This window comes from Macaca thibetana, chromosome 7 (genome assembly GCF_024542745.1).
Source record: "Macaca thibetana thibetana isolate TM-01 chromosome 7, ASM2454274v1, whole genome shotgun sequence".
In the NCBI taxonomy this organism is placed as follows: domain Eukaryota; kingdom Metazoa; phylum Chordata; class Mammalia; order Primates; family Cercopithecidae; genus Macaca; species Macaca thibetana.
The window spans coordinates 148,618,982-148,642,441 of NC_065584.1; the positions used below are offsets into that span (position 1 = coordinate 148,618,982).

Below are 23,460 nucleotides of genomic sequence, written 5' to 3' on the forward strand. Positions count from 1 at the left end.
CAGCCTCCCCTTCTTTTAAAATAACATAACTTCTTTTTTTTTTTTTTTTTTTTCTGAGACAGAGTCTTGCTCTTTTGCTGAGGCCGGAATGCAGCGGCGTGATCTCAGCTTACTGCAACCTCCGCCTCCTGGGTTCAAGCCATTCTCTTGCCTCAGCCTCCTGAGTAGCTGGGACTACAGACTCGGCTAATTTTTTTTTTTTTTTTTTAGTTTTAGTCTTGCCTCAGTCTTCTGAGTAGCTGGGACTACGGACTAGGGCTACTTTTTTTTTTTTTTTAGTTTTTGGTAGAGATGAGATTTCACCATGTTGGCCAGGCTGGTCTCCAACTCCTGGCCTCAAGTGATCTGCCCACCTTGGCCTCCCAAAGTGCTGGGATTATAGGCATGAGCCACTGCGCCTGGCCACTGAGTGTATAATTCTAAAAATTCTTTCAAGAGAGATGGCTAGAATGAAAGGTGAAAGATGTGACCTTCTAAAGGTCCAGAAGCCATCTAGAATCACTAGACATCTTGAGGATGTAAAGTAGTGCCAAGAATAGATGAGCAAAAAAGAGAAGAATCTAAGTCCCTGATGGCTGTGGAGTAACCATGCCAATGTTGGACTTTTCTTCCCTCTGGATGTTTTTTATCAAAAAGAAAAATCAATCTCTACCTTGACTGAGCTACTTGTATTTGGATTTTTAAAAAGCAGCCAACTCTAATCCTAATTAATAAACACATTACTCCATTTGTTGGCTAAATTGCAAATCTGGGCATAATATCCTCTTTTTAAAGTAAAAGCTAAAAGTCAGGCTTGCTTAGAAATATAATATTGGCATAATTTCCTACACTTGTTGCCAATACTTAAGGTTCAGTTTAAATGAGACAACTGATCTTGTTCTCAATAATCTTTAGTATCAAATCTAGATTATCTTTTGCCAGAAGTTTCCATGCCAGAAGTTGCCATCTCTCTTGAAAGAATTTTTAGAATTATACACTCAGTGGCCAGGCGCAGTGGCTCATGCCTATAATCCCAGCACTTTGGAAGGCCAAGGTGGGCAGATCACTTGAGGCCAGGAGTTGGAGACCAGCCTGGCCAACATGGTGAAATCTCATCTCTACCAAAAACTAAAAAAAAAAGTCACAAAAGGATTCTGAGTAATATCTGTAATTTCTAACTATGATGTCACCCATTACTCCCACCTAGGAACTTTGAAGAATTAAGAGTTCCTGCTTGCTGCATTATTGCTTTTATTAAGTACCCTGAGACCTCACAACACACTGGCAGGCTTTGGGATGCTCAAAGCAACTTCTAGACCACTGAGTGGCTTTGAAGCATTTCTAGGGGAGGATCAAGGTCCGAAATCCTAGTGTAGAAAGAGCTCAAGTCTAGGATCAAGGTCCGAGATACTAGTATAGAAAGAGCTCAAGAGTCTTAGATCTAGTATTTGCTTCTGCTTTCAACTCTGGCACATTCTGTAGCCTCTCTAGGTTAGCTAATTCATCTGTAAAAAGGAAGGGGTTTACACAATGAGATACCATCTCAACGCCAGTCAGAATGGTGATTATTAAAAAGTCAGGAAACAACAGATGCTGGCAAGGCTGTGGAGAAATAGGAATGCTTTTACATTGTTGGTAGGCATGTAAATTAGTTCAACCATTGTGGAAGACAGTATGGTGATTCCTTAAAGATCTAGAACCAGAAATACCATTTGACCCAGCAATCCCATTACTGAGTATATACCCAAAGGAATATAAATTATTCTACTATAAAGAGATATGCACATGTATGTTTACTGCAGCACTATTTACAATATCAAAGACGTGGAACCAACCCAAATGTGCATCAATGATAGACTGGATAAAGAAAATGTGGTACATATATACCATGGAATACTATGCAGCCATAAAAAGGAATGAGATCATGTCCTTTACAGGGACATGGATGAAGCTGGAAGCCATCATCCTCAGCAAACTAACACAGGAACAGAAAACCAAACACCACATGTTCTCACTCATAAGTGGGAGTTCAACACTGAGAACACGTGGACACAGAGAGGGGAACAACACATACCAGGGCCTGTTGATGGATGCGGGGTAGGGGGAGGGAACTTAGAGGATGGGTCAATAGGTGCAGCAAACCACCATGGCACACGTGTACCTATGTAACAAACCTGCACGTTCTGCACATGTATCCCGTGTTTTTTTTTTCTTTAGAAGAAATAAAGAAAAACAACAACAACAACAAAAAAAAAAAAAAGAAGAAGAAGAAGAAGAAGAGGGGGTTTAGACTGGTTCCTTTCAAAACCCAAATTCTTATTATGGCCAGGATTTCCTTCTAGCTACCTTCTGGGTTCCTCTCTGTAAAGCCACAGAACTACTATGAATGAAACTCACCTCCATATTTTATGAAATAACGTGTGGCACCAATTCAAACATAAGCTGGTAGTGAAACTCAAATGGAAGTGTATCCATCAGAAATATCTTTAAAACTTAAAAAAAAAAAAATACCCAAAATGAGATGCAATGACTTCACCTCCTACCTACTGAGTCAGAATTTCTAGGAGTGGAAGCAAACATTGCTCCACAAGTGATTCTGATGTGTAACCTCAGCTGAAAAACACTATATCTAGAGAGTAGAAATAAAGGGTATGCTTTGTTTTATGATTAAGATATCATAAGGATTCAGAATACAGTGACAGGCCTCTTTCAGAAGTTATTTCAGATCAAAACAACTGGACTCAATCCTTTCGAAGGAAAGAATTTTAAGGCAAGTTAAAAAGATTTCTCTGTTTAAAGTTTCTTAGTTATTTTCTTACAGAAAATATACCTTTGAGCATAAAAGTTTCTTTGGGAGATGTAGCCGTAATTTATTAGAACTATCTGTACAGAAAGCTCCCCATGCAAGTTCTACTCTGAGCCTGTTTCTTCGCATGACTGCCCATAAAGTGGTCTGTGCTGGTGGTAAAAGACAAACACAGGCACACTAGGAAAGTCTGTCTCTTTGATCAGAGATTACCACACAGTAATGGTTTATCAGCTGGGCTGCATTTAAATGAAAAAAAAAAAAAAAATCCTGTATATTTCATTCTTCTTTCGCAGAGCTATCTCTAATCCACTGCTTAAGACATTTTTAATTAATCAACATTATGCTATGAAATCCTTTAATGAGACTGGGGAGAAGGGCAGATCCTTAAGTGCAACATAAGGTACACATGCAGTAAAAAGATACTTTCTATAAATAATTATGAGGGAATGGAAAGGAAATGGGAGACTCGGGCAAGATATGTGCTGGATTCTTTGATCAATGGTATATTGGAAACTAAAGTATTAATAGTTTTATAATCTCTCATCTGCTCTGGGAATAATGCGCTAATGAGGTCTCCCACTCCTAAATTGGTAAACTGCACAGAAACCTGGAAACTAAAGAAGTGACTACTGAATTTTCCTTTTCTGAAGGATTTCCAATAGATTTCATTATATTTCCTTTAACTACAGGTTAAATCTCTTATAAACCAAAACTGCAAGGTTATATATATATAGTACATATGTTATCTTGTATATTTTCCTCAGTACTATGAAACAGCCTTTCCATCATCAATAACATGATGTTATAAACCCTGCCGGACATATGGCTCACACATATACCAAGCTGCACAGAATAGGGAATCAATGTAGAACACTAGAGCTAATTTTCAGTCTGTACTAAGTTTAACTTGAGTTAAATATACCAAATCAAGGATAATGGCTTCTTTTATAATCCAAGCTGTTATCTGAAAACAATCCGTAACACATTATGAACAGTAACTACTCTAAGTAGAGATATTATAAAAGGCCCATCAGGTTGAGAACTGAAATAGAACCACCTCAAAGGTTTTGGTAATTTGATCCTATTATTAGTCTACCCTAATAATTAGTCTTTCATTCTTTTTTAAAAACTAAATTACCTAACTTTGAAGGACAATGACCTTGGCAAGTCCATTCTTTTGCTTTGTTTATATAGTTTATTATTTAATGTTTAAAGAAAATAGAATAATTTTTTTCCCAAATTAAATTAATTATCTTCTCGGCCCCATCAATGGTAATAGTTTCTAGCACAACTACTAAATGCTCTGTAATGTTTCTGAGGGATCAGGCAATTATTATAATAATACATGGGCAATTATCATTAAAGAAAATAATCTTAAACATGTACCCTTAGCAAGAAATCAGAAATAGGCAGATAAACGAGATGATATTCCATTGTAAGCAGTGAAAGGGAAAAATGGAAGCATAGCCTTTAAAACTCAGAGAATAAATCCATAAAAACAATGCATTATTACAAAGATAGGAGACAACACGTAGTATTTCTTTTTTAAAAAAGAACAATCCCTCTCATGTCCCTGGCTCTGAAAAATGTCTCTTTGCAACATGAACCAGTTAAACATATGAATTTACTCAAAATGTTGGTTTAATAACAAAAACAGCTAGGCCCAGAATTAAGAAAACAGGATTACTTTGTCCTATAATGAAAAATGTTTTACAATCATCTTGTTTAAACGCCTCCTGGGAACTGGAATACTGCCAAACATAGGCTGCTGCTAGCACGAACTCAAATTTGTATGGCAGGGGAAGGGGCAGTGAGGAAAGGCAAAAGAAGAGGAATAATTTCACATGTCTGAGCCACAGACATTGAGCTTTAACAGTGTCTCTATTACATACACATAATTATGAAGGCCTTGAGCCTTAAAGCAGGCTTAACATTTTATTTACTCAAAAGGAGTCAGAAAAGAAAGCCCAAGACAGGACAGATTTCCTCTACACACATTTTTATTTTATTTTATTTTTTGGAGACAGAATCTTGCTCTGTAGCCCAGGCCAGAGTACAGTGGTGCAATTTTGGGTCACTGCAACCTCTACCTCCTGGGTTCAAGTGATTCTCTTGCCTCAGCCACCCGAGTAGCTGGGATTACAGGCATGCGCCACCATGCCTGGCTAATTTTTGCATTTTTAGTAGACCTGGGGTTTCACCACGTTAGCCAGTCTGGTCTCAAACTCCTGGCCTCAAGTGGTCCGCATGCCTCTGAGGCAGGAGAATAGGGTCTGAAAACAGTAAACCTAAGGCCTACCTATGGCTGCTTTCTTGGAATGGACTAAGACAAAAACCCCACCTGTCCACAACCAAGTCATAAGGGGCCAAAGGCTCATCCCTCTCCAAACTTCCCCTCCCCTGTGCCAGGAATGGGAATGTCTGGTTTGGGTCCATTCTGGGACCTTCATCTGCATATATGCCATAGGTGAGATGCCTCTGATTGGTCCTGGGAAGAATCTTGCTTCTGACTGGTCTGGGGCAAAATCCTTCATTTCCATAGGGCATAACCTATGAGAAGCCTCTAAAGGTACTTAGGCGTGTTACCATGCTCTTTTGTTGTTGTTGAGTCAGAGTTTCACTCTTGTTGCCCAGGATGGAGTGCAATGGTGTGATCTTGGCTCACTGCAACCTCTGCCTCCTGAGTTCAAGTGATTCTCCTGCCTCAGTCTCCCAAGTAGCTGGGATTACAGGTGCCTAACACCACACCCAGGTAATTTTTGTATTGTTAGTAGAGTTGGGGTTTCACCATGTTGCCCAGGCTGATCTCAAACTCCTGACCTCAGGTGATCCACCTGCCTCGGCCTCCTGAAGTGCTGGGATTACAGGCATGAGTCACCGCGCCTGACCTACCATACTCTTTTAAATCAATAAAAACCTCAAGGAACATTACTACCAGGGCTCTTGAGCCACATGCTCAAGCCCACTCCCACTCTGTGGAGTGTACTTTCACTTCAATAAATCTATGCCTTCGCCTTCCATTGTTCAATTCTTTGCTCAAGGCACCAAGAACTTTGACAACTCACAGTCAAGACTTTCCATCTGGTAACACCTTGGCCACCCAAAGTGCTGGGCACGTAAGTCACTGTGCCTGGCCCAAGATAAAAACAGGTAAAAGTGTGTTGTGTATTGGAGGTGGGGTGGGAGCAAAGGAGTAAAGTCCTTTCTCTTTCCAAAAAGACTAACTCGGCTGGGTGCAGTGGCTCATGCCTGTAATCCCAGCACTATGGGAGGCCAAGGTGGGTGGATCATGAGGTCAGGAGATCAAGACCATCTTGGCCAACATGGAGAAACCCCGTCTCTACTAAAATACAAAAAATTAGCCGGGTGTGGTGGTGCACGCCTGTAGTCCCAGACTAGGGAGGCTGAGGCAGGGGAATCGCTTGAACCCAGGAGGTGGAGGCTGCAGTGAGCCAAGATCGCACCACTGCACTCCAGCCTGGCAACAGAACAAGACTGTCAAAAAAAAAAAAAAAAAAAAAAGAAAGAAAGAAAAGAGAAGGAAAGAAAAGAGAAGAAAAGAAAAGAAAAGAAAAAAAAAAGAAAAAAGAAAAGAAAAGAAAAGAACAAACGAACGAACTCAGCTCTGCTGAGTTACTAACACACTAACTTTACTCGGTAAATTCATGAGATTAAAAAACCCAGTATTTGCCATTTTTTCACCTTCCTTAGTACTGTAGTTCTGCCATTTAAAACACAAAGATGGAATATCTATTGAATTTCAAACTCTGCCTCAAAACTTAAGAAAAGACACCTGATTCTTCTTAAAACACACCTGAACAATTAACAACTAAAAAGTCAAGAAGGTTCCAGCAAGCATCTAAAAGGAATGAAAAGGAAAAAACAAGGTTACGCAAAGTACAGTTATCCCCTTCCTGACAATCCTGTCCCGCTCCCATTACACTTTCTTTATCCATGTGTCTGTGTTCCCTACTAACGGTAGGCTATTTGAAAGCAGCAACTACTGTGTGTTAATTTTTTTGTATGTCAGCACCTAGCACTGGTCCAAGCATATGGTAGATATGGTTAAAATAAGTACTAAGTAAATTAATAACTACAACTCAATGCGATGGCACTTGAGTTTTCCATTTGGAATGCCTAATGCTTTCCTCAAAATGCTGAAATACACACAATACATACAGAGCAAAGCAAATTCATTGGATTTAAAATGTGCAGGGAATACTAACACAATTGATTTTTCTGAGTTCTTGCTTACCTTTCATGGGAATACTTTTAAAAGACAGTTCTGTTGCACAAGCCACAAGTATGAATACTCCAAGTAAATTCAGAGTTGCAACATTTCTACATTGACTTCCGTGTATTTTAAATCTTCCATGATGACTATAAATGGTTATCTACAGTTTATCTTGCTGTTCCCATATGTAGGTAAGCAACTATGCAGAATTACTTATTTCAGTTAACAGCACTGAAAACTACACACAAACAAATGTCTTCTCCTCTCTCAAAACAGCACCTGCCCATCCAAACAGATTAAATGACCAAAAAAATTAGTCATCTAAATCATCTAATATGAAAGGAAGTCCAGTAACTTCTTCCTATCCTTATTTTCTCCCTCTCAATTTGTAAACAAATTCTTTATTTTGGTCCTGTTTAACTTGGAAATACACAGTCTTTTCTTCACCTAAGTAGCCTTTTCCTACCACACTTGAATCTCACGGTCATCCTGTGAGGAAAAACAGGGCAAGTACTAAAGACCCCATTTTACAGATGAAATAAAACCCCCAAGAAATATTGTGTGAACTTTCCTAGGTTCCCAAATAATACAACCAAATCTCTCAATTCCAGATTCACTATTCTCTTCTCTACACTAAGATATCTGCATTCTCTTACTCTAATGTTCTTTTTCATCTATGTTGTTGCCAAAATTATTCTCCATGCTCCCCAACCCAACTCTTCCAAACCGCATGTTCTGCCCTTTTGGTTAACATTTTATTTTTTTCCAGCAGTTCTTTATCACCTTTCCAGTATATAAATCCCCCACTATGCTCCACAGGCAGCTTGATTTGTCCTACCCATCCCTTTGGCTTCCCTTATTTTTAAGAAATGTTCTTGCCCTCTCTCCCATTATTTTAAAATCAGCTCCACAAACACTATCTTTTCACCTTTCCTGTCCACCTGTCTGCGGTTCTCAAGCCTTGTCAATTCCAATCCCTGGTGTGGAACAGGAGTCACCTGGGGCATTACTTTTTTAAATTATAAAAGTGATAAATAGACAGATATAGCATGGATATCTATATTACCCATTTTTAGACAATCAAACATAACAGCAAACCAAAAGCAGTAAAAAGCATATAAAGAAAAGGTATTCACAGCCAGGCACAGTGGCTCACGTCTGTAATCCCAGCACTTTGGGAGGTCAAGGAAGGTGGATCACAAGGTCAGGAGATCGACACCATCCTGGTGAAACCCCGTCTTTACTAAAATACAAAAAATCAGCTGGGCATGGTGGCGCACGCCTGTATTCCCAATTACTTCGGAGGCTGAGGCAGGGGAATAACTTTAACCCAGGAGGCGGAGGTTACAGTGAGCTGAGATCGTGCCACTGCACTCCAGCCTGGCAACAGAGCAAGACTCCATCTCAAAAAGAAAAGAAAAAGAAAAAGTATTCATAACCACAAAGGCACATGATTAAGAATAGTGTACTGAAACTTCATTTTTAATTTAATACTATAGTGTGGGCCAGACATGGTGGCTCATGCCCATAATCCCAACACTCTGGGAGGCCAAGGCAGGTGGATTGCTTGTGCTCAGAAGTTCAACATCAGCCTAGGCAACATGGTGAAACCCCTGTCTCTACCACAACTATAAAAAGTTAGTCAGGTGTGGTGGTGCATGTCTGTGGTCCCAGCTACTTGGGAGGCTAAGACGAGAGGATCACTTGAGCTTCAGAGGCAGTGGTTGCAGTGAGCTGAGATGACACCACTGTACGCCAGCCTGGGTGACAGAGTGACTCTGTCTCAAAAAAAAAGAAGAAAAAGAAAAATACTACAGAGTGGATACTTTTTCTTATCAACATATGGACCTACCTTATTCATTTTAATAGCTACATATTAATAGTAGTATAATAGTATAATAGTATTCCACCATGTATCATATCTTTAACTTTCCCCCTACTGATGGGCATTTATGCTATTTCCATGTGTTAATTAGAAATATATATTATAGTGAACAGCTATTGCTTTTGCCTGGTCTGCATCCTTTTGTTCCTTCTGATAACACCACCTTACTCTTACAATAGGGAAGCACCATTTCCCCAGTGTTACTTCATGTGGTTAAAGTGGGCCCAACCCATTTCCCATCGCCATCCCGAGGATGCAACAAGCTCAGTTAATCAGAATACTCTATCTGCCTGCCTAGGAAAACTGGCTCAGGAATGAGTGCCATGTCTCTCATGTAACAAGAGTCAACTCTAGGACTTTTGTGGAACTAGAGAGAAGGAGGAGTACTCTTTCTCCTTCTGTCTCTCTCCCTGATTGCTAAACTGAAAGCAGTTCAGCCTGGAGTTGCCAGGGACCAGCACATGGAGAAAGCCTATTTGAGAATGAAGCTAATGCAGAGAAAGAAGAGGTGAGAAAAAAAGAGAGGTAAATGTATCACATACCTATGGACCAAGGACATTATTAGTCCTGTATCCGGATGGCTTGAAGTGAGAATGCTTTTGACTTCTCAGTTCTGTGAGCCAAGAAATTCTCCTCTCCCTCTCTCAAGTGAGCTTGAACTGGGATTCTACTCTTTGCAAATAAAAGCATCTAGACAAATAGGCATGCAATACTACAAAAAAAAAAAAAAAAAAAAAATCCTTATGCCTGCACTTTTGGGCATGTTTGTAAATGTATCTTTTTTTTTTTTTTTTTTTTTTTTTTTTTTTTTTTTAGACAGAGTCTCACTCTCTGGCCCAGGCTGGAGTGCAGTGGTGTGATCTTGGCTCACTGCAACTTCCGCCTTCCGGGTTCAAGCGATTCTCATGTCTCAGCCTCTGGAGTAGCTGGGATTACAGGCATGCGCCACCATGCCTGGCTAATTTTTGTATTTTTAGTAGAGACAGGGTTTCACCATGTTTCACCTCAGGTGATCTGCCCTCCTCGGCCTCCCAAAGTGCTGGGATTATAGGTGTGAGCCACCATGCCTGGCCCCATAAACATATCTTGAATGTTAATTTCTTAAAGAGGAAATGCTGAGTCAAATGCTTGCATAGTTAACATTTTAGCATAATGTGCCAAATTGCCAGTTTGGGTTTTTGTTTTTTTAAATCAGGGTCTCACTCTATTACCCAGGCTAGAGTGCAGTGGCACAGATCATGGCTCTCAGCAGCCTTGACTTTCCAGGCTCAAGCAATATTCCCACCTCAGCCTCCCAAGTGGCTGGGACTTACAGATGTGTGACACCACCCCTAGCTAATTTTTAATTTTTTGTTGAGACAGAGTCCCACTAGGTTGCCCAGGTAGGTCTTGAACTCCTGGGCTCGAGCAGTTCTCCCCACCTCACCCTCCCCAAACTGCCAGAGTTCTAAATCTTCTTTGGTCCCTATTCTGACTCTAGGCCTGGGCCTATTTTCAAAATTTAGCACTACAGTCCCCATTACTTGAGTACTCAGGTCTGTGGGGGTATTTAAAAATAAAATGGCAGCTGGGCACAGTGGCTTACACCTGCAATCCCAGCACTTTGGGAGGCCGAGGCAGGTGGATCACAAGGTCAGAAGATCAAGACCATCCTGGCTAACACGGTGAAACCCAGTCTCATACAAAAAAATTAGCAGGGCGTGGTGGTGGGTGCCTGTAGTCCCAACTACTTGGGAGGCTGAGGCAGGAGAATGGCGTGAACCTAGGAGGTAGAGCTTGCAAAGAGCCGAGATCGCGCCACTGCACTCCAGCCTGGGTGACAGAGCGAGAATCCGTCTCAAAAAAATAAATAATACTCCTTTTAGAATATTAATTAAGCCTGGGCACGGTGGCTCACACCTGTAATCTCAGCACTTTGGGAGGCTGAGGCAGGAGGACTGCTTGAGGCCAAAAGTTTGAGACTAGCCTGGGCAACATAGGGAGACCCCATGTTTACAAAAAATAAAAAATCAGTTGGGCATGTGATGCATGCCTATAGTCCCAGCTACTCAGGAAGCTGGGGTGGGAGAATCTCTTGAGCCCAGGAGGTTGAGGCTGCAGTGAGCTGTGACGACACCACTGCACTTCAGCCTAGGTGATAGAGCAAGACCTCATCTCCAAATAGATATATATGTGTGTGTGTGTGTGTGTGTGTGTGTGTGTGTGTGTGTGTGTGTATTTGGAGATGAGGTCTTGCTCTTTTATATATATACACGTATATGTGTGTGTGTGTATATATATAAAATACATATAAGGAGCTGTGCCTGTCTTGTTCACTATTGTATCCCTAAGACTTAGCTTAGAATAGTACTTAACCCAAGTGGGATGCTAAAGAATATCTCTTTAATAAATGCATGAACAGAGACATAGCAGTCTCTGGGCCTTGGTTTATTTTTTGTACTTGGAAAGCTTTCCTTACTCTTCCATTTTTATACGTCCAAATAAATCATAGTCCCTTTTTAAAGCTCAGCCCCATACATGCCACTCTGGCTATAAAACCTTTTCTCTTTCCCAAAATTAGAAACCATTTTTTTCTTTCAGAACTTCCTCATTTTATATGTATCTTAAAATATATGTATAACGTTCTACTGTTTTAGCTTGTGTTACAGTTACTTACCATTATTGTAATACCATTAACCTTACTGTCCCACCATGAACATACTGTAAGCTCAGTAAATATTACATTTTCCATCCAATGACACTCTACTGTCCTGAAGGACAGAGATCATCTTATTCGTAATTCTTTGGCCCTCATATTACCCAGCATAGTGCTAGCTATAAACACAGTGATGTGTAGTGTTTTGTTAGTGAAAATGTCATCTCCTTGCATTATCACTAATGTAGAAGAGATTACCTACAGGCTGGCCTTAAGGCAGTATGAAGTATAAAGAAAGGACAATGCAGAAAAATGTTAAAAGTGTGTTAGACTGCTGAAAGCACAAGAATGCAGAATCGTGCAGAGCTGACAAACTCTTCTTTTAGTGGGTGGAATATAAATTATTTTTGTAGAAAGAAAATGACAATATAATTGGTCACAAATGTTAAAAATTGATCTTTTTATTGGCTTTTGTTCCAAGCACACTTAAAATTACTTATATTCTACAAATATAAAAGGGCTTAGCTAGCAACTAGATTACTATTATGATAGTAGGCACATGGAGTTATCTATCTTTAAATAGTTTGTTAATAGAACTTAAGGAAATCTGATTTTCTTACCAATGACACTGACAGATACTGGAAAGGAACTAGTTAAGTTTTAATATAAGACAGTAGATACATACTTCTTCTGCCTTCTCATAATCATAGGAATAATTGTCTTCAATGACTCACCTTCTTCTTTCCACAGTACTCCACAGCTTTGGGAATGCTAAATGTTAACTCCCTTCTAAATGATTAACCTTGACATACTATGAGCTAGGAGGAAAAGTGACTAACGGCTCTGGTCAGTCCTTTGGGGGTCACCGAGCTTACTTCTAGTCCTTATTTTAGACTTAGACTTCCTCTTCTTTGACCTCCTTAACAAGCATTCTCTAAGGGCAGCCACTAAAAGCCCTACTCAATGCCAGAAAAATGGCTGTGAGAATACAGATGGAAGAGAAACATACAGGTATACAGTAAGAGAGATATGAGTAAAGACCCAAAAAATGTCAAAATATGACCTAGAATTAAAGGGAGAAAATAGCACCAGAACTTTCAGGGTCTGTGTCTATTTCCAAGCAAGCTCCCACTGACAGCTTTTAGTGATCCACCTTTTTCAAACCTCTGCCTGCATAAGCACTATATCGATTCCCTGTAACTAATCACAACTCTTCAGTCCAGTTCACTTATATGTAAGTTACATGGGTGTATTTCTAGAACCTTACCTTCTATTTTTCATGAAACCCTTTAAAATAAAACAAAATATAAGTAGCTAAAGTGAAGGTAATGTGAAGGTAATTCTACCTTCACACCAAGCAAATAACCTCAAGCAGTTCCGCACTTTGCAAAACGATGCACTGAAAAGGTGTCAGTACTTTGTGTTACTGTGGGATGTATGAAGTCAAACAATTTCTATAATAAACTCACAACAGTCTATTTGCAATTAAGGAAATTATTGGTCCAGAATGTGTAAAATAGAAGTGTTTTTCTTTTGCAGGAGGGAAAAGGACAGAATCTCTCCCCCCCACCCCTTTTTTTTTTACATTTTCCCTTCCCCAGTGCAAAATTCTCTAAAATTTTGTAAATGTAATTAAAGGCAATTACTCTGTGTAGCTCAGGTGATTTAGAGCTATTTGAGAATTTCAAGGGGCAGGGAAGGACCACAGGAAGTCTGGCTCTAACAGATAAGCAAGTCTCTTACAGCATTGTATATGAATATCTCTTGCTTATATTTCATCACACAGCAGGGTACACTGTTAGCCATAGTATCAGAAATGTCCTAAAACTTTACGGAAATTAAAAAGGACACACAACTGGAGAATTTGTCCTGGTCCAGAAGTCGGGCATCAGAAATATCAGGGTTTTGTTCTTGTTTTTTGCAAACTAGTGTAGCTAAAGGCTAAGGTCCTGATATTTCACCCTTGGAAGAAGAGATGGAAATTCATAGTATCACTATTTAAGCTCCATTTAAGACTAGAAATTATTAGTACTGAGTATGTGAATTATACCTTTCCAAGCCCAGTAAATGAAACAACTCTTCCTATTTTTTCTTCACAAAATTAAGCATTTGCCACAGACTAGACTTAAGATGCAACATCAATGGAAGCGTTTAAATATCCTTTCAAAATATTTCCTGACAATGTAGGTAGATTTGAAATCTCTTTCTCCCTCCCGCTTCCTCTCTCAAAGGAAAAGACAACCACACCACACTTTTCCTCATCTGACATTTGTTCCATAAGATAGAGCTGCTTTTCATATACTGATCAGGTTCTTGCTACTAACCCACCAAATCAGGCACACTTTTATATTTAAGTTCTGCTCCCTAAGAGGAACAACTGTGACATTAGTGCTGCTCAGATATTTTCAAACACCCACCTCACCCTTTACCCAGTGAATAGGATTGTTAACTTTTTGTTTTTAACATGAGGCTGTTAAAATAAATATAAAATATTATAAAAAATAAAATATAAAATAAAATAAAATTAGGCTGCTGTTGCCCTAATATTTACTTATTTCAAATAGGCCACTCACACAGAGAGGAGCAGGTCCTCAGGGCATAAAAGTTAGGCAGATATTGCTTTAAACCTCAACTCATCATTCCAGACCCCCTCAAAGTATGAGAGGGGCTGTCTCTCTTAACAGAGGCTTAAAGCAGGTTTTTCTCCCAAAATGATTATTTTCCCACAAAAGGTGGTGAGTACAATACATTGCGAAAGGTGTCGTTCTCTTTCCGGGAGTACTCATTGCCCTATGCCAGGACCACACACTAGCTCTCAGTTTCTACTCCCTACTGTGACAATCTCAAGATGTTAAAATATCTCAAGGCAAAATGGCTTGCTATTTAGCAAGTGTTACAAGAAGAGAAAGAAAAGCATGGTCTATAAGCTCTCCATTTCCTTGTTGTATTGTCAATTATTTTTCTCCCAGCTCTTAAACCTCATTCTTAGAGAATCTGCTCTCTCTTGAGTGGTGGGGCCCAAGTGGTTCTGTACCCACAAGTAAGCTACCTGGACCAGGATTGAAAAGCTGACCCAAGATGGATCAGCCAGTCTTTTTCTCAGGAATTTGCAGTTGTGACATACGGGCTCTACTCAATCTCTGCTAGGGCTTAAATTGAGGAGAAGGGCTGTGCAGGAGGCCTTTTCCCACAAAATATAAGAAGCAGAGAAGGCTGGTAATGTAGAGAAAATGATGCTGGTAGACGCAAGCTGAGGCAAGAGATTTTACAGCCCTAAGCAGAAGGAGGGTCAAAAAAAGTGTCAGAGACAGGAAGAGTTGAAAAGAAAGCCAGGGACCAAGAGTAGTTGTCCTGGTTCCTAGAGATTCTCCAAGTGCTTTGTTCTAATCCCTAGATAGGCCTGTATATTTCCTTTCTTGGTTTCATGACATATCCTGCTGGTCTTCCAGTAAATCCTCTTTTTGAGTTTAAGCTAATTTAAATAGATGCTGTTATTTGCAATCAAAACAGTGTTGACTAAGAACATATGCTCTACCTCCTCTTAAACCAACATTTTTTATTGGCTTGCTTCACACAATAGATAACTTGAAAAGCATCCAAACGTGAGATAAAATGTTTTATGGCAATTTAACACATGTATCAGTAAAATGAAATTTCATCCCCAAAGTGGGTGTCTGAGAAATCATGGCAAACCAGAGTGATGCCTCAGTATTTCCAAGGACACTGAAAAGGAAAAAAGCCTCATTGGGCTTTATAAATCAACAAAATATATGTAGATTAAATCTCTTCTGTAGAAATACAGCAGAAGCAGAAAGAGTCTAAAATTTTAAAAAGCCACAAAAAGTTTTTGGGTAAAGGAAAGGGGGTTCTGGATTATCTTCCCTGCAAGGTAGAAGTTAAACTCCTGAGTAGACGGTAACTTAAGGACTGTGTTAATGAGAACATATTTGGTAATGATTGTGCAACTCCAAGAGAGGCGACTGAGAAAGATTCAAACATTGAACTCATTTGTATTGTATAATATTTATTTTCTGTATATCAAACATTTCTTAAATACCATGTACAAGATGGTATATCAAACATTTCTTAATAATACCATGTATTTAAGAAATATCAAACATTTCTTAAATACCATGTACACTAGACAGTTAAGGGAAGAAAGAGAAAAAAGATAAGGTACAGACTCTATCCACAGGGAAAGTAACAGGTAGAAAACAGGTAAACAGCTAACATGGTCCTGGAAATACGTTATGTCAACAAAATTAGCTGGGTGTGGTGGCACACGCCTGTAATGCCAACTACTCGGAAGGCTGAGGCAGGAGAATCGCTTGAACCTGGGAGGCAGAGATGGCAGTGCGCTGAGATCACGCCACCACACTCCAGCCTGGGCAACGGAGCAAGACTCCATCTCAAAAAAAAAAAAAAAAAAAGAAAAAGAAAAAGAAAAGAAAACAAAACAGTGAGGAAAACTTGAGCTAAACTTTTTCTCACTTCAATTCATGGTTATCTCCACTTATTCACACTATCTAGAATTGGAGATGACAATGTCTAAATCTTCAGTCCTCAAAATGTAATTGCAAGGCTATCCATTCATACTTTTCCACAGCAAAAGAAATAATCAACAGGTAGAGGAGATAACCTGTTGAATGGGAGAAAATAACTGCAACTATCCATCTGACAGGGGACTAATAACCAGAATATACAAGGAACTAAAATAACAAAAGCTGCCACAAATAATCCCATTTAAAAGTGGGAAAAGAACATTAATAGACATTTTTCAAAAGAAGACACACATGGTTAAGAGGTTATTTAAAAATGTTCAACATTAGTACTCATTAAAGAAATGCAAATCAAAACCACAATGACATATCATCTTACTGCAGTCAGAACAGCTACTATTAAATTAAGAAAATAACAGATGTTAGCAAGGATGCAGAGAAAGCGAACTCTTTTTTTTTTTTTTTTGAGACAGAGTCTCGCTCTGTCGCCCAGGCTGGAGTGCAGTGGCCAGATCTCGGCTCACTGCAAGCTCCGCCTCCCGGGTTCACGCCATTCTCCGGCCTCAGCCTCTCGAGTAGCTGGGACTACAGGCGCCTGCCACCTCGCCCGGCTAGTTTTTTGTATTTTTTAGTAAAGACGGGGTTTCACCGTGTTCACCAGGATGGTCTCGATCTCCTGACCTCGTGATCCGCCCGTCTCGGCCTCCCAAAGTGCTGGGATTACAGGCTTGAGCCACCGTGCCCGGCCGGGAACTCTTTTACACTGTTGGTGGGAATGTAAATTAGTACAGTCTCTATGGAAGACAATATGGAGATTTTCCAAAGAACTAAAAATAGAACTACTATTGGATCTAGCAATCCCAGTACTGGGTATCTACTCAAAGGAAAATAAATCAATATATCAAAAAGATATCTGTACTCATGTATTTTTCACAGCACTATGCACAACAGCAAAGATACGGAATTAACCTAAGTGTCCATCAATGGATGAATGGATAAAGAAAATGTGGTATACATATACAATAGAGTACTATCCAGCCACAAAAAGTGTGAGATCCTGTCATTTGTAGCAACAAGGATGGAACCTAAGTTAAAACAAACCAGGCACAAAAAGACAAATACCGTATGATCTCACTCATAAGTGAGTGCTAAAAAATCCATGTAAATATGTTTATATGGATGTTCAGAGTGGAATTATAGAGAATGGAAACTTGGAATGGTGAGGGGGTGGGAGGCGGAAGGAAGATGAGAAATTGGTTGGTGGGTACACAATGTATGTTATTTGGGTGATGAATACCCTAAAAACCCTGACTTGACCACTGTGCAATATATGCATGTAACAAAATTGCACATGTATCCTCAAAATTTGTACAAATAAAACAGGAAGACAAAATAACTTTTCCCTGAATTTAGGAATATATGTAATACCTCTGGCAAAGAGATCTCTGAAAAATTTATACATGGCAAGAAAAGATCCAAATTTTACTCTCTTTTGCCAAGTTCACTATTTCATCCTTTCTTCCCAGGTTATGTAAACTTTCTACCCAAATGAAGATCAAAAGGTTTCTTCTAAGTTCCTTAAGCACTCCTAGGGGACAACTAAGTTGAGGCATGTTCCTTGTTCACAACTACCTATGTTAAAGGAGTCCTCTTTAAGTAAAATTCCCATTTTTTCCAGTATATCTTCAGAAGTTTGTACTCTTGAATTCTTGTGTTCTGTTTCCTGTGTTGCTCAGCTTATTTATAATGTACTTCTAAGGATGTTCACAACATTATAAAAGGGTCTTATCAATATTACACTTTCTTATGACTTCTTCAAATTTATAGTTAATTGCTCTGTTGAAATGGAACCACGCTCCTGTTAATTTACAGTTGCCTAGATTCAAAGCTCTTTTGTGGTACCAACCAGCACTGCTTGTCTTTTATGAGGGCATACAAAACCATTCCCTCCAAGCAACTTCAAAATTGTAAACTCTGATAAGCTCTATTAACACTTACTTTATTCACAGCACAAAGGTTTCGGTGGGTGAAACAGTTTGAATACAGGAGCTCTAAGCTTCTCAGTTGTATACATGGCATATGCATTCAACATGATTGATTTACTGTGGGAAAAAAATTTCAAAACCTAAAAAGCTCAAGGCCATAAAAGGTTTTGGAAGTAACAAAGGTAGCCTTCTGAGTCACAAAATTAGGGTGCGTAACGTGAAACAGGAAGTCCTGCTCTTTCACTGGGGGAAATTTCCAATCTTTGCCCCAGTTAAAAGCTTTTATGACTGTCTTCTGCCACTGTTTTAAAATTAGGTAAGGGATAATGCATGGATGGCTCTAGGAATCGGCTGGGTATATCGGTATATATGCACATAAAAAAATCTGTACAAAAACAGAGACTGGGCAACAAAGCAAGACCCTATCCCTACAAAAAATAAAAAGTTAGGAAGGCATGGTAGTGTGCACCTGTATTCCCAGCTACTCTACTTGGGAGGCTGAAGTGAGAGGATCCCTTGAGCCCAGGAGTTTGAGGCTGCAGTAAGCTATGATTGTGCTACTACACTCCAGCCTGGGTGACAGAGCAAGACCCTGTCCCTTAAAAAAAAAAACAAAACAAAAAAACTATGTATGTATGTATGAAAAAAAAAAACACACAAACCACATTCCTAGTGCAGGTTTGCTTACTGTGTGACCCTAAGTAAGTCACTAAAGTTCCTGTGCTCAAAAATGGGAAAAAAAGAAATAACCACATAAAGAGCCTACTAGACTGAGACCTACTGACTTGGGCTTCTGAATTACAGCTATGGCCTGTATTCTGAATTCAAACCTCCAGGAGCACCCTTTTTTTCCCTGGAGTTGGGCCAGGGCTGTGCTCTGTGCCCCAGGGATAGAGATTCACAGCTGGAACCCAACCCCCTGGATCTGGGCTGCTAAAGGTACCTCAAGACCCTGAGCCTAGGATCCTAGTCTCACAGCTGCTTGTAGGCTATGTCAGATTCCAACAGTCTCCCCATTGTTGGGAAAATGAGAACAGGAGGACCCAAAAGTCTTTTTCAACAAGGATATTAACAACCTACTGCCATCACTACCAAAAAATTCTATACCCTAGCCCACTAAGGCATACACACTTATTCCTGATGTTTAATGCCAAAGAAGTTGCACAGAGACTGTATCACTAAACCTACCTGCACACAGATTCATCACACTCTTCCCAACTGGCACACTAAGACCCAACTGCAGGTGAAAGTCTTTGTCTATCAAAGTCAGTCTAGAAAGTTTAAGAGAGTCAACAGTTCTGTTAGATGCACAAACATCAACACAGTGGTATAGAAACATGAAAAAGCAAGAAATATGACACCACCAAAGAAACATAACAGCTCTTTAGTAATAGACCCTAATAAAAAGAAATTTTAAAACTGCTGGAAAAGGAACTCAATGATCTTTTTTGTTGTTGTTGTATGGCTTTTCTTTGAGACAGGATCTCACTCCGTTGTTCAGGCTGGAGTGTAGTGGCGCAAACATGGCTCACTGCAACCTCAACTTCCTGGACTCAAGCAATCCTCTTGCCTCAGCCCCACAAGTAGCTGGGACTATAGGGTGCATATCACCACACCTGGCTAATTTTTTTGTCTTTTTCGTAGAGATGGGGTCTTGCTATGTTCCCTAGGCTGATCTCAAACTCCTGAGCTCAAGCGATCCACCTGCCTTGGCCTCCCAAAGTGATGGGATAACAGGTGTAAGTCACCCATGCCTGGCCTAAAATAATAATCTTAAGGAAGCTTAATAAGATACCAGAAAATACAGACAGGTGAGTCAACAAAACCAGACAAATAATTCATGATATAAACAAGAAATTCAACAAAGAGACAGATATAAAAAAGAACCAAACAGATATCCCACAGCTGAAGAATTCGATGAATTAATAAAAAGTACAACAGAAAGTTTCAACAGCAGACTTAAGCAGAAGGAAGTCTCTGAACTTGATGACAGGCCATTTAAAACTACTCAGTTAACAGAACAAAACAAAATAAGGCTGGGCACAGTGGTTCATTCCTGTAATCCTAGCACTCTGGGAGGCTGAGGCAGGTGGATCACTTGAGGTCAGGAGTTCAAGACCAGCCTGGTTAACATGGTAAAACCTTGTCTCTACTAAAAATACAAAAATTAGCCAGGCATGGTGGCGCATGCCTGTAATCCCAGCTACCCGGGAGGTTGAGGCAGGAGAATAGCTGGAACCCCGGAGGTGGAGACTGCAGTGAGCTGAGATTGTGCCACTGCACCCCAATCTGGGCGACAGAGCAAGACTCTTGTCTCCAAAAACAAAATAAAACAACACAAAAATAATGAAAAAGAGTGAAGAAAGCTTGCAAGACTTATGGGGACACCATTAAGTGAACAAATATGCATATTATATGATTTCCAGAAGAAGAGATGAAAAAAGGCATAGAAAACCTATTTAATGAAATAACAACTGAAAACTTTTCATATATGAGGAGAGAGAGGAACATCCAGGTCCAGGGAGCTCAAAGGTTCCCAAATATATTTAACCCAGAAAGGTCCACTTTATATTATAGTCCTAAATTATGAAAAGTCAAACACAAAGAGAGTACTCTAGGCCGGGCGCGGTGGCTCAAGCCTGTAATCCCAGCACTTTGGGAGGCCAAGGCGGGTGGATCACGAGGTCAGGAGATCGAGACTATCCTGGCTAACATGGTGAAACCCCGTCTCTACTAAAAATACAAAAAACTAGCCGGGCGTGGTGGCGGGCGCCTGTAGTCTCAGCTACTTGGGAGGCTGAGGCGGGAGAATGGCGTGAACCTGGGAGGCGGAGCTTGCAGTGAGCCGAGATCACGCCACTGCACTCCAGCCTGGGAGACACAGCGAGACTCCGTCTCAAAAAAAAAAAAAAAAAAAAAGTACTCTAAAAATAGCAAGAAAAAAGAGTCAAGAAAATTATAAGGGAATAACAGCATATTTCTCAGTGGAAACCTTACAGGCCAGGAGAGAATGAAATGATATGTGCAAAGTAATGGAAAGGAAAAAAAAAACCGTCAGCCAAAAATACTATATATAGCAAAGCTATCCTTCAGAAATGAGAGAGCAATAAAGTCTTTCCCAGACAAGCAAAAACTGAGGAAATTTTTCACCACTAGACTGGCCTTACAAGAAATGCTCAAGAGAAACCTGCATCTGGAGGTCAAAAGATGATAATTACCATCATAAAAACAGGTAAATCTATAAAACTCACTGATAAAGCAGATACACAAAGGAGAAAAAGAATCAAATCATATCACTACAGAAAACCACCAAGTTGTGATGGTTAACAGTAAGAGAAGAGAGGAACAAAGAACATATAAAGCAACCAGAAAAAGATTAACAAAATGAGAGGAGTAATTCCTCATCTATGAAAAACAGCCTTGAATATAAACCGATTATATTCCCCCATTTACAAGATGCAGACTGGATGAACAGATAAAAAACCTTGACCCAACTATATGCTGCTTACAAGAAACTCACTTCACCTATAAAGTTATATACAGGCTAAAAATGAAGGGATGGAAAAAGATATTCTACACAAATGGAAACCAAAAGCAAGGAGGAGTAGATATATCAAAAGATCTTAAGTCAAAGCTGTAAAAAGGGACAAAGAAGGTAATTATATAATGATAAAGAGAACAATTCAGCAATAGGATATAACCAATTGTAAATATATGTGTGCTCAACGTCAGAACACTCAGAAAGATAAAATATTATTGGATCTAATGGGAAAGCTAGATTCCAATACGATAATTGTTGGGGGCTTCAACATCCCATTCTCAGCACTGGATAGATCACCTAGACAGAAAATCAACAAAGCAGCACTGGATTTAAACATCACTTTAGACCAAATAGACCTAACAGACATTTACAAAACGTTTCATCTAACAGCTTCAGAGTACATTCTTTTCATCAGCACATGGAATATTCTCCAGGACAGGCAACATGTTAGGCCTCAAAACAAGTTTCAACAAGTTTAATATAAATGGTATATCAAATATCTTTTCTGACCATAAGGGAATAAAACTAGAGATCAATAACAAGAGGAACTTTAGAAACTGTATAAACACATGGAAATTCAACAACATGCTCCTAAATATGGTGTCAATGAAGAAATCAAGAATAAAAATTTAAAATTTCTTAAAACAACTGAAAATAGAAACACCATACTACAGCCTATGGGGTATAGCCATAAACACATCAAAAAAGTAGAGATTTCAAATAAACAACCTAATGATGTATATCAAGAAACCAGAAAAGAAAAAAAAAAAAACAAGTCCAAATTCAGTAGAAGGAAAGAAATAATGAGCAGAAATCAACAAAATTAAGACCAAAAGTTGCAACAGATCAATGAAACAAAAAGTTGGTTTTTGGCCGGGCGCGGTGGCTCACGCCTGTAATCCCAGCACTTTGGAAGGCCGAGGCGGGCGGATCACAAGGTCAGGAGATCGAGACCATGGTGAAACCCCGTCTCTACTAAAAATAGAAAAAAATTAGCCGGGCGCAGTGGCGGGCGCCTGTAATCCCAGCTACTCGGGAGGCTGAGGCCGGAGAATGGCGTGAACCCGGGAGGCGGAGCTTGCAGTGAGCCTAGATTGCGCCACTGCACTCCAGCCTGGGTGACAGAGCGAGACTCCGTCTCAAAAAAAAAAAAAAAAAAAAAAAAAAAAAAAGTTGGTTTTTTAAAAAACAGACAGACAAAACCAACAAACCATTAGCTAGACTAACCAAGAAAAAAATGAGAAGATCCAAATAAATGAAATCAGAAACGAAAAAGGAGACATTACAACTGATACCACAGAAATACAAAGAATCATTAGAGACTATTATGAACAACTATAGGCTAACAAACTGGAAAATCTAATGGAAATGGATAAACTCCTGGACATACACCACCAACCAAAATTGAACCATGAAGAAACAGAAAACCTGAACTAATTATAAGTAATAAGACTGAAGCAGTAATAAAACTTCTTCCATCAAAGGAAAGGCCAGAACCTGATGGCTTCTGATATAGTTCAAATATTTGCCCCTGCTCAAATTTCATGTGGAATTGTAAACTCCAATGCTGAAGGTGGGGCCTGGTGGGAAGTGTTTGAATCATGCCAGTGCTGTCTTCATGATAAGTGACTTCTCATGAGATCTGGTCGTTTAAAAGGGTGTGGCACTTCCCCCCCTACCCCAGTTGCTCTTGTTCCTGCTTTTGTATTGTGATGTACCAGTCCCCACTCTGCCTTCTGCCATGACTGTAAGCTTTCTGAAGCCTCATCAGAAGCCAAGCAGATGCCTGATTCCACATTCCTGTACAGCCTGCAGAACCATGAGCCAATTAAACCTCTTTTCTTTATAATTTATACAGTCTCAGGTATTTCCTCATAGCAATGCAAGAATGGC

At 39.7% G+C, this 23,460-nt stretch overlaps 2 protein-coding genes across 22 annotated transcripts in view; both read right to left on the reverse strand.

Annotated features, from left to right (window-relative positions):
• Positions 1–23,460, reverse strand: part of PPIB (peptidylprolyl isomerase B) — a 445,571-nt gene that overhangs the window by 68,423 nt on the left and 353,688 nt on the right. Inside the window, exon 1 of one of the 6 annotated variants that reach the window (XM_050796034.1) lies at positions 23,237–23,240. The exons of the other annotated variants lie outside the window; for them this stretch is intronic. The gene's annotated coding sequence lies outside the window, so the exon portion shown is untranslated. Of the gene's footprint in view, positions 1–23,236; positions 23,241–23,460 lie in introns of those variants that run through there. 6 annotated transcript variants of the gene reach the window in all.
• CSNK1G1 (casein kinase 1 gamma 1) overlaps positions 1–23,460 on the reverse strand; it is a 142,558-nt gene that overhangs the window by 57,610 nt on the left and 61,488 nt on the right. The window lies entirely within an intron of this gene.